Source organism: Lissotriton vulgaris, chromosome 10 (genome assembly GCF_964263255.1).
Source record: "Lissotriton vulgaris chromosome 10, aLisVul1.2, whole genome shotgun sequence".
Lineage (NCBI taxonomy): Eukaryota > Metazoa > Chordata > Amphibia > Caudata > Salamandridae > Lissotriton > Lissotriton vulgaris.
This window is the reverse complement of record NC_141698.1, coordinates 542,116,783-542,126,611: the sequence shown is the minus strand read 5'-3', so window position 1 is coordinate 542,126,611 and position 9,829 is coordinate 542,116,783.

Genomic DNA, 9,829 nt, shown 5'->3' with positions numbered 1-9,829 from the left:
AGATGAAGATAGCCTGTACAAATTGATGTTGTTAAAACCAGACACCGAAATTAAACTCCTGTCCATTAAAGACTTACCTGAAGAACTACAGCTAAAAGTGGTTCCTGAAGTGTGGGATTTCACTGGGAAGGATGTAGGCTTAATGGCAAATGTAGACCCAGTTAAAATAGCAATAAAATCAAATGCTGTTTACCCCAGAACAAGACAGTACAAAATAAGTGCAGAAGTAAAAGCGGGAGTCGCAATTGAAATAAACAGGTTGCTTGAAGCAAACATCATACAGGAAGTAATGAACAGTCCCTGTAATTCGCCCATAATTGGAATTAAAAAGCCTAGCGGAAAGTACCGGGTAGTGCAGGATCTGCGCAAGGTAAACCAAATTGTTGTACCTTGCTGTCCCATTGTGCCCAACCGCAGTGATACTGTATCAGATTCCTTGGAATGCGGAGTGGTTCACTGTCATTGACTTGTGTCATGCATTCTTTTCCATCCCATTGCATCCCGAAAGCAAATTTCTTTTTAGTTTTGAATTTGACAGCCATGTATGTCTGGAATCGTGTCCCCCAGGGGTACACCCAAAGTCCTTCGATCTTCAACCAGATCCTAAAGAAATGCCTTGAATCTTTAGTACTGCCAAAGGAGTCTGTTTTGGTACAGTACATAGATGACCTTCTGGTGGCATCCAAAAGTCAAACCGACTGTGTCATTGATACCATTGCCTTGTTGAATCACCTAGGCAAGGGAGGACATAAAGTGTCGCCAGACAAATTACAGTTCTGTAAAAACTCAGTGAAATATCTGGGGCACCAGATAGAGAAAGGGATCAGGAAAGTTACTACAGAAAGGATCAAAATAATTCGAGCAATGGAACTACCCAGAACCCAGAAAGAAGTAAGAATGTTCCTAGGAGTTGTAGGGTACTGCAAGCAATGGATTGTAGGATTCGCAGCTCTAGCCAAACCCTTGATAAAAATGACCAAGAAGGGAGTGGAAGATCCAGTTAGTTGGGATGATGAAAGCATGAACGCTTTGGTAAAATTGCGAAATTGCCTGTGCTCAGCCCCTGCTTTGGGAATGCCTGATTATTCCAAGAACTTCGAACTATTCTGTGATACAAGAGACAATTGTGCACTCTCAGTCCTAACACAGGAACATGGACTGAATAGGCGTCCAGTGGCCTACTTTTCGGCTACTCTGGATCCAGTGGCTGCTGGATTACCCGGATGCCTGAAAGCGGTAGCTGCTACTTGTGCCAGTCTAGAACAGAGTGAAAACATTGTTATGGGACATCCTGTCACTGTATATGTTCCGCATTCAGTTGTGATCTTACTGACCCGAACCAAGACCCAGTATCTCACCCCTAGTCGGCTGACTAAGTATGAGAGAATTCTTATAGGTGCTGAGAATGTAATCATCTCCAGGTGTAATATATTGAACCCTGCAACACTGTTGCCCATTCCCATAGATATTGAAGAAGATGAGGTTGAGCATAACTGCATGGACCTAGCTGAATTTAGCACCAAGCCACGTCCTGATATCAAAGAAATAGCCTTACTTGATGAGGATCTTATGATGTTTGTAGATGGCTCATGTTTAAGACATGAGGATGGAGGTCTGAGTGCTGCCTATGCTGTAGTTACATTGGAGACAATCTTAGAAGCATCTTACCTGTGCGACGTAAAATCTGCACAAGTAGCCGAGTTAATCGCATTGACGAGAGCTTGTACACTGGGCAAAGGAAAAAGGGTAACTGTTTATACTGACAGCCAGTACTGTTATGGGGTTGTTCATGACTTCGGCCAACTATGGTTACAAAGAGAATTCATGACTTCCTCAGGTACCCCTATCAGAAATGGAAAGGTGGTACAGAACTTACTGGAAGCAATCCAATTACCCCAAGAATTGGCTGTGGTCAAGTGTGCGGCTCACAAGTCTGGAAATGATGATGTGACAGCCGGAAACCGATACGCTGACCAAATCGCCCAATACTGCTCCCGATACAAAATGTCCCTCAAAATCAAATTATGGGGAGGTGGAAGCAGCTGCCAACTTATGATGTTTGAAAGTGTGTCTACCTGGGAGGAATTGAGAGACATACAACAGGAAACAGACCAAGAAGAAAAAGACAGGTGGGAAAGGGATGAATGTACACCGAGAGATGAGGATGGTGTCATGGTTTACAAAACTGGTGTGCCTGTATTACCAGACAGTCTAGTAGCCCCAATGGCTAGGATCATACATGAGGACACACATATTGGGAGAGATGCCATGTGCCGCATGTTTAACAAGGTATTCCATAACTCAAAATTCAGGAACATAGCGGAAAAACTTTGCCAGAGGTGCTTAGTGTGCCAACAGTTCAACGCAGGAAAGAGGACAGTAGTAAAACAAAGTACAATTGGAAAGGCAGAAGGCCCCTTTGTCAGGATGCAGGCAGACTTTATCCAGTTGCCCATGTGCAAAGGATACAGATACGTCCTGGTCATAGTTTGCCTATTTTCCAGATGGGTGGAGGCCTACCCAGCAAAGAAAAATGATGCCATAACTGTAGCCAAACTATTACTTAGAGAGCTGATACCTAGATTTGGAATTCCAGAGACTATTGAAACAGACCAAGGTGGGCATTTTTCAAACGAAGTCCTAAAGGAACTCTGTAAAGCATTTAAGATGGAGCAAAGGCTGCACTGTGCATATCATCCAGAGGATTCTGGAATAGTTGAACAAGTGAATGGCACCATCAAGTCCAGACTGGCGAAAGTGTGTGATTCCACCAAAATGAACTGGATAGAAGCTTTACCCCTTGTGCTGATGAGTTTGAGAAGTGTTCCGAACCGAAAAACAGGCCTAAGTCCCCATGAAGTACTAATGGGAAGAGTAATGCGACAGGCATGGGTACCTGGACACAAACTGCTTAGTATTTCTGATGATTTAGTGCTAGAATACTGCAGGCAGCTGGGTGACCAAGTGCGTTCTATCTCTCACCAGATTGGAGAGACTGCTGTCGAATGGCCTACAACTCCAGCACATAACTTGAGACCTGGTGATTGGGTGGTGTTAAAGAAACACACCCGGAAGAGTTGCCTTAAACCAAAGTGGGGAAAGCCGAGGCAAGTGATCCTTGTAACCACAACTGCTGTAAAGTGTGCGGGTGTACCGAAGTGGATCCATGCCAGCCATACGAAGCCAGTGACAGGAGAAAACGCGACTGAAGCTGAAGGTAGCGCAGCTGAGGAAACTCCAGAAGAGGGTCCAGATCTCGCTGACATCGAACTACCGAGCTCAAGTCAAGACGTTGAATGGTTCTCTGCCGACGACCAAGTTCTTGATCCAATAAGAACCCGAAAATATTCTTACCTAGATAGTGAGTGGGATAGTGAAGGTTAGACAGAATTAGAGGACGAAGGTCAGGTCATCGAAACCCACAACAAACCTGATCAGGAAATAGGCCAAGTAGGGACAGACCAAGTTATCGACACTCCTCCTGAAACTTCAGAAACTGGAAAGGGACAGATAGTGGTTAAAGCTGAAGTTCATGCGGAAGAAAATCAAGGGATCGAAGTACATGAACAGGAACAGATAGAAATAGACGAACGTGTTCAGGAAGCAGAGTCCAGATCACCTGAAAATAAAGATCACATACAAATTAGACCTGAACAAGGCCAGCTTAGAGGCCAGGCAGAAGAAACTTATGAAAGACCTGGAACTAGTCAGACAGGAAGGGAAATAGACACTGCCGAAACAATAGTGCCACAACGAAGCGAAAACAAGAAGGGTTCATGAGGAAGGTCAAGTTTCCTCAACCACTAAAAGCTACAAGAAAAAGGGTGAACCCCGATACATAAAAAGACTGAGACTAAGAATCAAGACAGTTGAAGAAAAGCTAGCAGACCGAAAAAGGGCTGCAAGTGAAAGAAAAGAAGCCCGAGTCCAGTCAAACCGACGAAGTTCACGAGTAAAGAGACAAAACAAACTGTATCGGAGCCCTGAATGGACTTACTTGGTGTTGGAAGAAATTGACGAACCCAACAACAGTGGCAAAAGTGACGAAGAGTAAATTACTGATCGGAGTTCTGACGAAGACCCTCCTTGAGGAAAACCTGAGAGAGCCTTCGGTGAAAAGAAACAAAGAGGGGTTGGAAAACCACCTGTAAGCCACCATGTCTGATTCAAGTGTAAATGGAAGATCCAGATTTAGCTGTTGTAAAACCTGCTGTAAAGTATGTCTTTGTAGTATAGCCGTACTGATAATAATATGGATAGGACTAACAGTTTTTATACCTTTTATGATAAGTAAAGACCCTAACTTGTACCCCACTAACCCAGAGACTCTAGACACAGAAACTGCACAGACTGAAGAAACACCACAAAGTGTAGAAAGACGTGACAACTCTGCTGTACTAAAACAAAAACGAACCGACTTAGATGCATCAGATGAGGGTGGACTACGTTTTCACAAGATGAAAAACAGAACTCAGTTAAATGTCTTCGCTAATCTTTTAGTGCACTATGTAGAAGCTATGGAAATAGAAGATTGTTACGTATGTATGAAGCTACCTACTTCTGTAGCTGAAAGCGTGACATATCACCATTTACCCCTGACCTACGGAATTTCCTGTAGTATATTAGCAAGCTTATTCTATAGAAGCACTTTACAGTACTACTACTCAAACACTGACGTAATCTTTTCAGAACTTCCTGTTCGAGGAAACCTGAACATTGTACATATTAGAAGCGAGGTATCCCGTTATATGGGAGAATATTTCCTGACCATAGGTGATATAGACTTAAATGAAGCTAGAGAAAATAATCTGACCTGTTCCTTACAAGAGCAGGAAAAGATGTTCCTGAAAATGGCAGAAAGAAGGAGGGAGAAATTTCTGAAAAAGGCCAATGATGAAAAAGATAGAATCCCTAGATGGGCAGAGAATATGGAAAGCACCTCAGAAGGCGAAGCTAGTGCTGCATTGTTGCTGGATTTTGAACGGAAAGGGAAACTCTGTCTCCATAGAGAAAAGACTAGTTATTATAACAATGTATTCATCGGTTCCAGCGAGTGTGAACATAATTATAAGGTAATTGGAGGTTGGGGTTTCAAGAATGGGTCAGAACCTGTGTTTCCCGGAATTTATTATATATGTGGGAACAAGGCTTATTTCAAATTGCCGGATCACTGGTATGGAAGCTGCTATTTTGGCATTGTTTTCCCGAAAATATACCATGTGAACAACGCTGCTGGAAGCAATGAAGATACTAATGGCTTAGCGCGTAGTAAACGTGAAAGTGTAGGAGAAATAATAGGTGATATTTTTAGTGCACTGATACCTGGAATGGGGGTAGTTCTGAATACTCACCGTATTTGCAAATTGTCTACAGTAGTGGATCGGTTATCAACTGACACTGCTGCTGGATTCCTGCTGGTCAATACTGAAATGGTTGCGATCAGATCAATGGTTTTACAGAATCGCCTTGCTCTTGACACCCTATTGGCAAAAGAGGGCGGAGTCTGCCGAATGTTAAAGGCGCAACATTGTTGCACTTACATTCCTGATAAAAGCATTGAAATAAAGAAATATGTAAGAAACATAACTAGTTTGGAAAAAGAACTCAAACCATTGGAGGTTGATAGTGCCTGGACGAGACTGACTGTTGGTCTCTCCTCTGTAGGTAGTTGGTTCTCTAACTTGGATAAAAATCTTCTATGGAAAATACTGATGCCAATAGCTGGAATAGGTATGGTTGTACTGATTATATTTATCTGCTGCAAATGTCAAAAATGCAGAAAGAAATATACAGTGAACAAAAGAGGAGTGAAGAGAAATGTTGATGAGCTAGAATTAGAAGAATTGAAAAACGAAATTTACAAGAGAGCTAAAAGCTTTCACCCTAACAAAGATGCAGGAAGAAAGCTCAACAACAAGTTTGTGGACATTGAGATGAATGATATGCAAGAATGAAGTTGGCATCTGTTTCCATTTATAGTGATGATAGTAAATATCATCAAAGAGGGGATTGATGGAGCAAGGATTCGCACGTAAAGCGACTTGCTCTCATTCATGAACCTCCTCTAACCTTTAATAAGCATTAACCAATCCTGTCCGTCTTAATTTTCACTTTTTCCAATACACGCGGGTGCCCGAGAGAAGCTCGCATCTATGTTTATTAATTGTAATGATGCTTGCACTACTGAATGGCCGCTTCGCAGAAATCCAGTCTGCGCATGCGTCGGTCATACCCACGTGATGTGACGCACTCGCAATTTGGAGGGATGTTTTCGCTCATGCGCATTGTTGCTAAATATGGCCGCTTGTCTTTAACCATGCTCTCTGCTAGCTCATGCTGCTTTTGCATATCTGTCTTTCCCGCATTAACCCTCAATGCTATAGAGATTACAAAGTAAGGGGTGCAGTGAAGCTTTTCATGGTATACAGTGTATTCATTTTTTCTTGTGTTTCTAATTTGTTTTCGCTTACTTTTCATGTACCGCGTATCTGGGGGCCTGGGAGTTGGGGAGCTGCGCCATTTTAGAAGCCCATGTGGACCTGGTCACCTGACAAGAGGACTGGGCCTCGCATCCGTGGAAATCAGCCAGCTGGCTACCAAAGCCGAGATGCTCCTGGGAACCTGCCCCATGACCCAGAGAGGAGAAGCTGAATTTCACCTGAACTGTTACATTTGTTTCTGTCTACTGTATGCTCTATTGTACTCTTCTACACGTATGCCTGGGAACAGGAATTTAAGGGGTGGATACTGTCATTTGCATATTAGAACATGGGAACGTAGAATTTAGGAGGTGACAATGACATAACCACCTCTCCTGACCAATCATAAGTTGGGACCTTGTCACTTGCAACATTTGTGGGTGGTCTGGGGGTCTCAGAATTGTATAACTAGTCTAGTTCAGCTTAAAGAAATTGTCCGACTTGTCCGAGTAGCTGACCTGTCACTGACCCTATGAACTCTATAGGTGATTGATACAGAGCGCTGCGGAGCACTCTGTCCGTACTTTCCACAAAACTCCAAGGGGTGGAAATAGTTTTAAGTGCTGGCGAAGCACTTTGCTGGGAGATTCGAAAACCCAATCGGGGTAACTGGCGGATTCCGTGAAGAGAGGGAGTAACGCAGGCGTTGCATCCGAAGCTGCAGGTGTTGGTCGTGCCCTTTGATGAGCCCAGTCCTGACCCAAAATCTGAGGGGTATCCTGTCCTGACTGTCCTGAGCTGTACCTGCTCGCCTACTGGCATTCCGAATCCTTGAGGGTCCTTGTCCCCGCCTATTCCCAAACTGACCCGTGGCCAGGGTTAGTCCTCATTCTGTCCTAGGTAAATATATGTGTGGGTATCCGTCTATCTATATTCTTACTTTTCCTCTTCTTAATAAAGCACTCTTGCCTGTGATATTCTTCTATCACCTTTTCGAAAGTGACCACTATGACATTGTTTATTAGTAATGTTCCATTTTTCCTCCTACCTATAGGAGATTATTAAACTGATTGCGTATTTTAGCTTGTTCCATTATCCTTTCCCTTTAGTATGGTTGCTGTGAATTTAGTGAAGATAGCTTAGAGTTAGTAATTAGAACACGAATATTAAGTACCCATATTAGCCCTATTCACTCACTCTGCCTTAGTTTAAAATTCGTACTGATTAGCATGTTCCCAAATGTGCCTACTCTGTAGTGTTCTTTAGTACTCTATGGTGCTTGCCCTAATCCATAGTTACATGTAGGCTTTGATCTTGATTATTGATGTTCTGATTTGTATCTGCCTTATAATTATGGCATATTCATTCTAAAACTTACTCTATATAAACCTTTTGAAAAGCCATCAGGTGTCTGTGGTCATTATTCCTCATAAAGTGTTAATAAATGTACTAAGTGTGTAAGGTATTATACTCCTTTTAGGAATCCTGCTACCTGTCCACTGCTAGCTCCTGATCCATCAGGAGAAATGTGCCTGTGGTAAGTAAGGTACATGAAAAGTAAGTGGTGTGAGAGCCACACCCTGAATTACTCATAGTAGCGTGTAAAAATCACCCGGTTCACGCAAACACAGTCATCGTATGCACGCCAGGGCCCAGTGCGTGGAAATTGGTAAAACTAATGACCCGGGTGAACTGCGCGCTCTATCAGTAATTTTCTGGTAGCAGAGTTATGGTTAGGACTAGTTAAGATAGGTAGACAGGTTAGTTAATAAATAAACCGTGAAAATAAAAATGTGCTGCTGAGATTTCAATGCTGCTATATTGATTGCATTGCTTCAAATATTGCGCAAATGTTTTAAAGAAAGTTTTTAAATATATATGTAAAGGATTTTTGCATTGCTGCCATAAGTATTTTATGTAATATTAACAAAATTGTCCGTGAGCGTTTTGTGTAGTCCGAATCCCCGGGGAAGTCTATAGCTAACGGCGAGCAGAATCCGGTTAGCCAATGAGGTCGCTTGTTGTGAGTTATTAGTGCATGGTTAGGAAGGACCGGAAGCACTAATTAGGATCTTTTTTTATTTGAACAATTGATAGCTACGAGTCCTTTGTATAAAACTTCCATCAGGAGAAATGTGCCTGTGGTAAGTAAGGTACATGAAAAGTAAGTGGTGTGAGAGCCACACCCTGAATTACTCATAGTAGCGTGTAAAAATCACCCGGTTCACGCAAACACAGTCATCGTATGCACGCCAGGGCCCAGTGCGTGGAAATTGGTAAAACTAATGACCCGGGTGAACTGCGCGCTCTATCAGTGGGACGTCTTGTTACCATGCCTGTTATTTGCATACAGGGAGGTGCCTCAGAAATCCTTAGGGTTCAGTCTCTTTGAGTTGCTGTATGGCCACCCTGTCAGAGGGCCTCTCACTCTGGTGAAGGAGGGGTGGGAGAATTCCCGTGGGAAAACCCCTCAGGATGTGTTCAGCTATGTGCTGGCCATCCGCAACCAGACCAAGCGCTTCAGGAAGCTCGCTCAAGAGAACCTGGAGGCTAGCCAGGAGGAAATGAAGAGAGGGTATGATCAGAACACCTCTCTGGTTGAGTTCCACCCTGGTCAGAAAGTGTGGGTGATGGCGCCGGTGGAGCCTTGTGCGCTCCGTGACAAGTGGTCCGGGCCATATGCGGTGGTGGAGCGCAAGAGCGAGGTTACCTACTTGGTTAACCTGAAGACTCCCAGGCAGCCCCTGAGAGTGTTGCATGTGAACCGCCTCAAACCCCACTTTGAGAGGTCAGAAGTGACTATGATAATGGCTACAGATGCTGGAGGGGAGGAGGATAGTGATCCTCTCCCTGACCTCCTGGCAACCAAGGAGCAAGATGGGTCAGTGGATGGTGTGATACTCTCACCCACCCTGACCCCAGAGCAGCAGAAGGACTGTCGCCAGGTCTTGGGTCAGTTCGCCCCCCTGTTCTCCCTGACCCCAGGTGTCACCAACTGGTGCATCCACGATGTGGACACTGGAGATAGTCTGCCTGTGAAACAGAAGTTTTATAGGGTGGCTGACAAGGTCAGAGCTATCATCAAAGAAGAGGTTTCCAAGATGTTAGCGCTAGGGGTAATTGAGCCCTCCAGCAGCCCCTGGGCTAGCCCAGTGGTCTTAGTGCCTAAGAAAGCGCTACACCTGGTGGCCCCCCAGAACTCCGTTTCTGCGTGGACTACCGTGGGCTCAATGCGGTCACCAAGACTGACGCGCACCCCATACCCAGAGCTGATGAGCTTGTGGATCGGTTGGGAGCTGCCCGGTACCTGAGCACTTTTGATTTGACTTCAGGGTACTGGCAGATTGCCTTAACTGAGGGGGCCAAGGAAAGATCAGCTTTTTCAACGCCAGAGGGGCACTTCCAGTTTC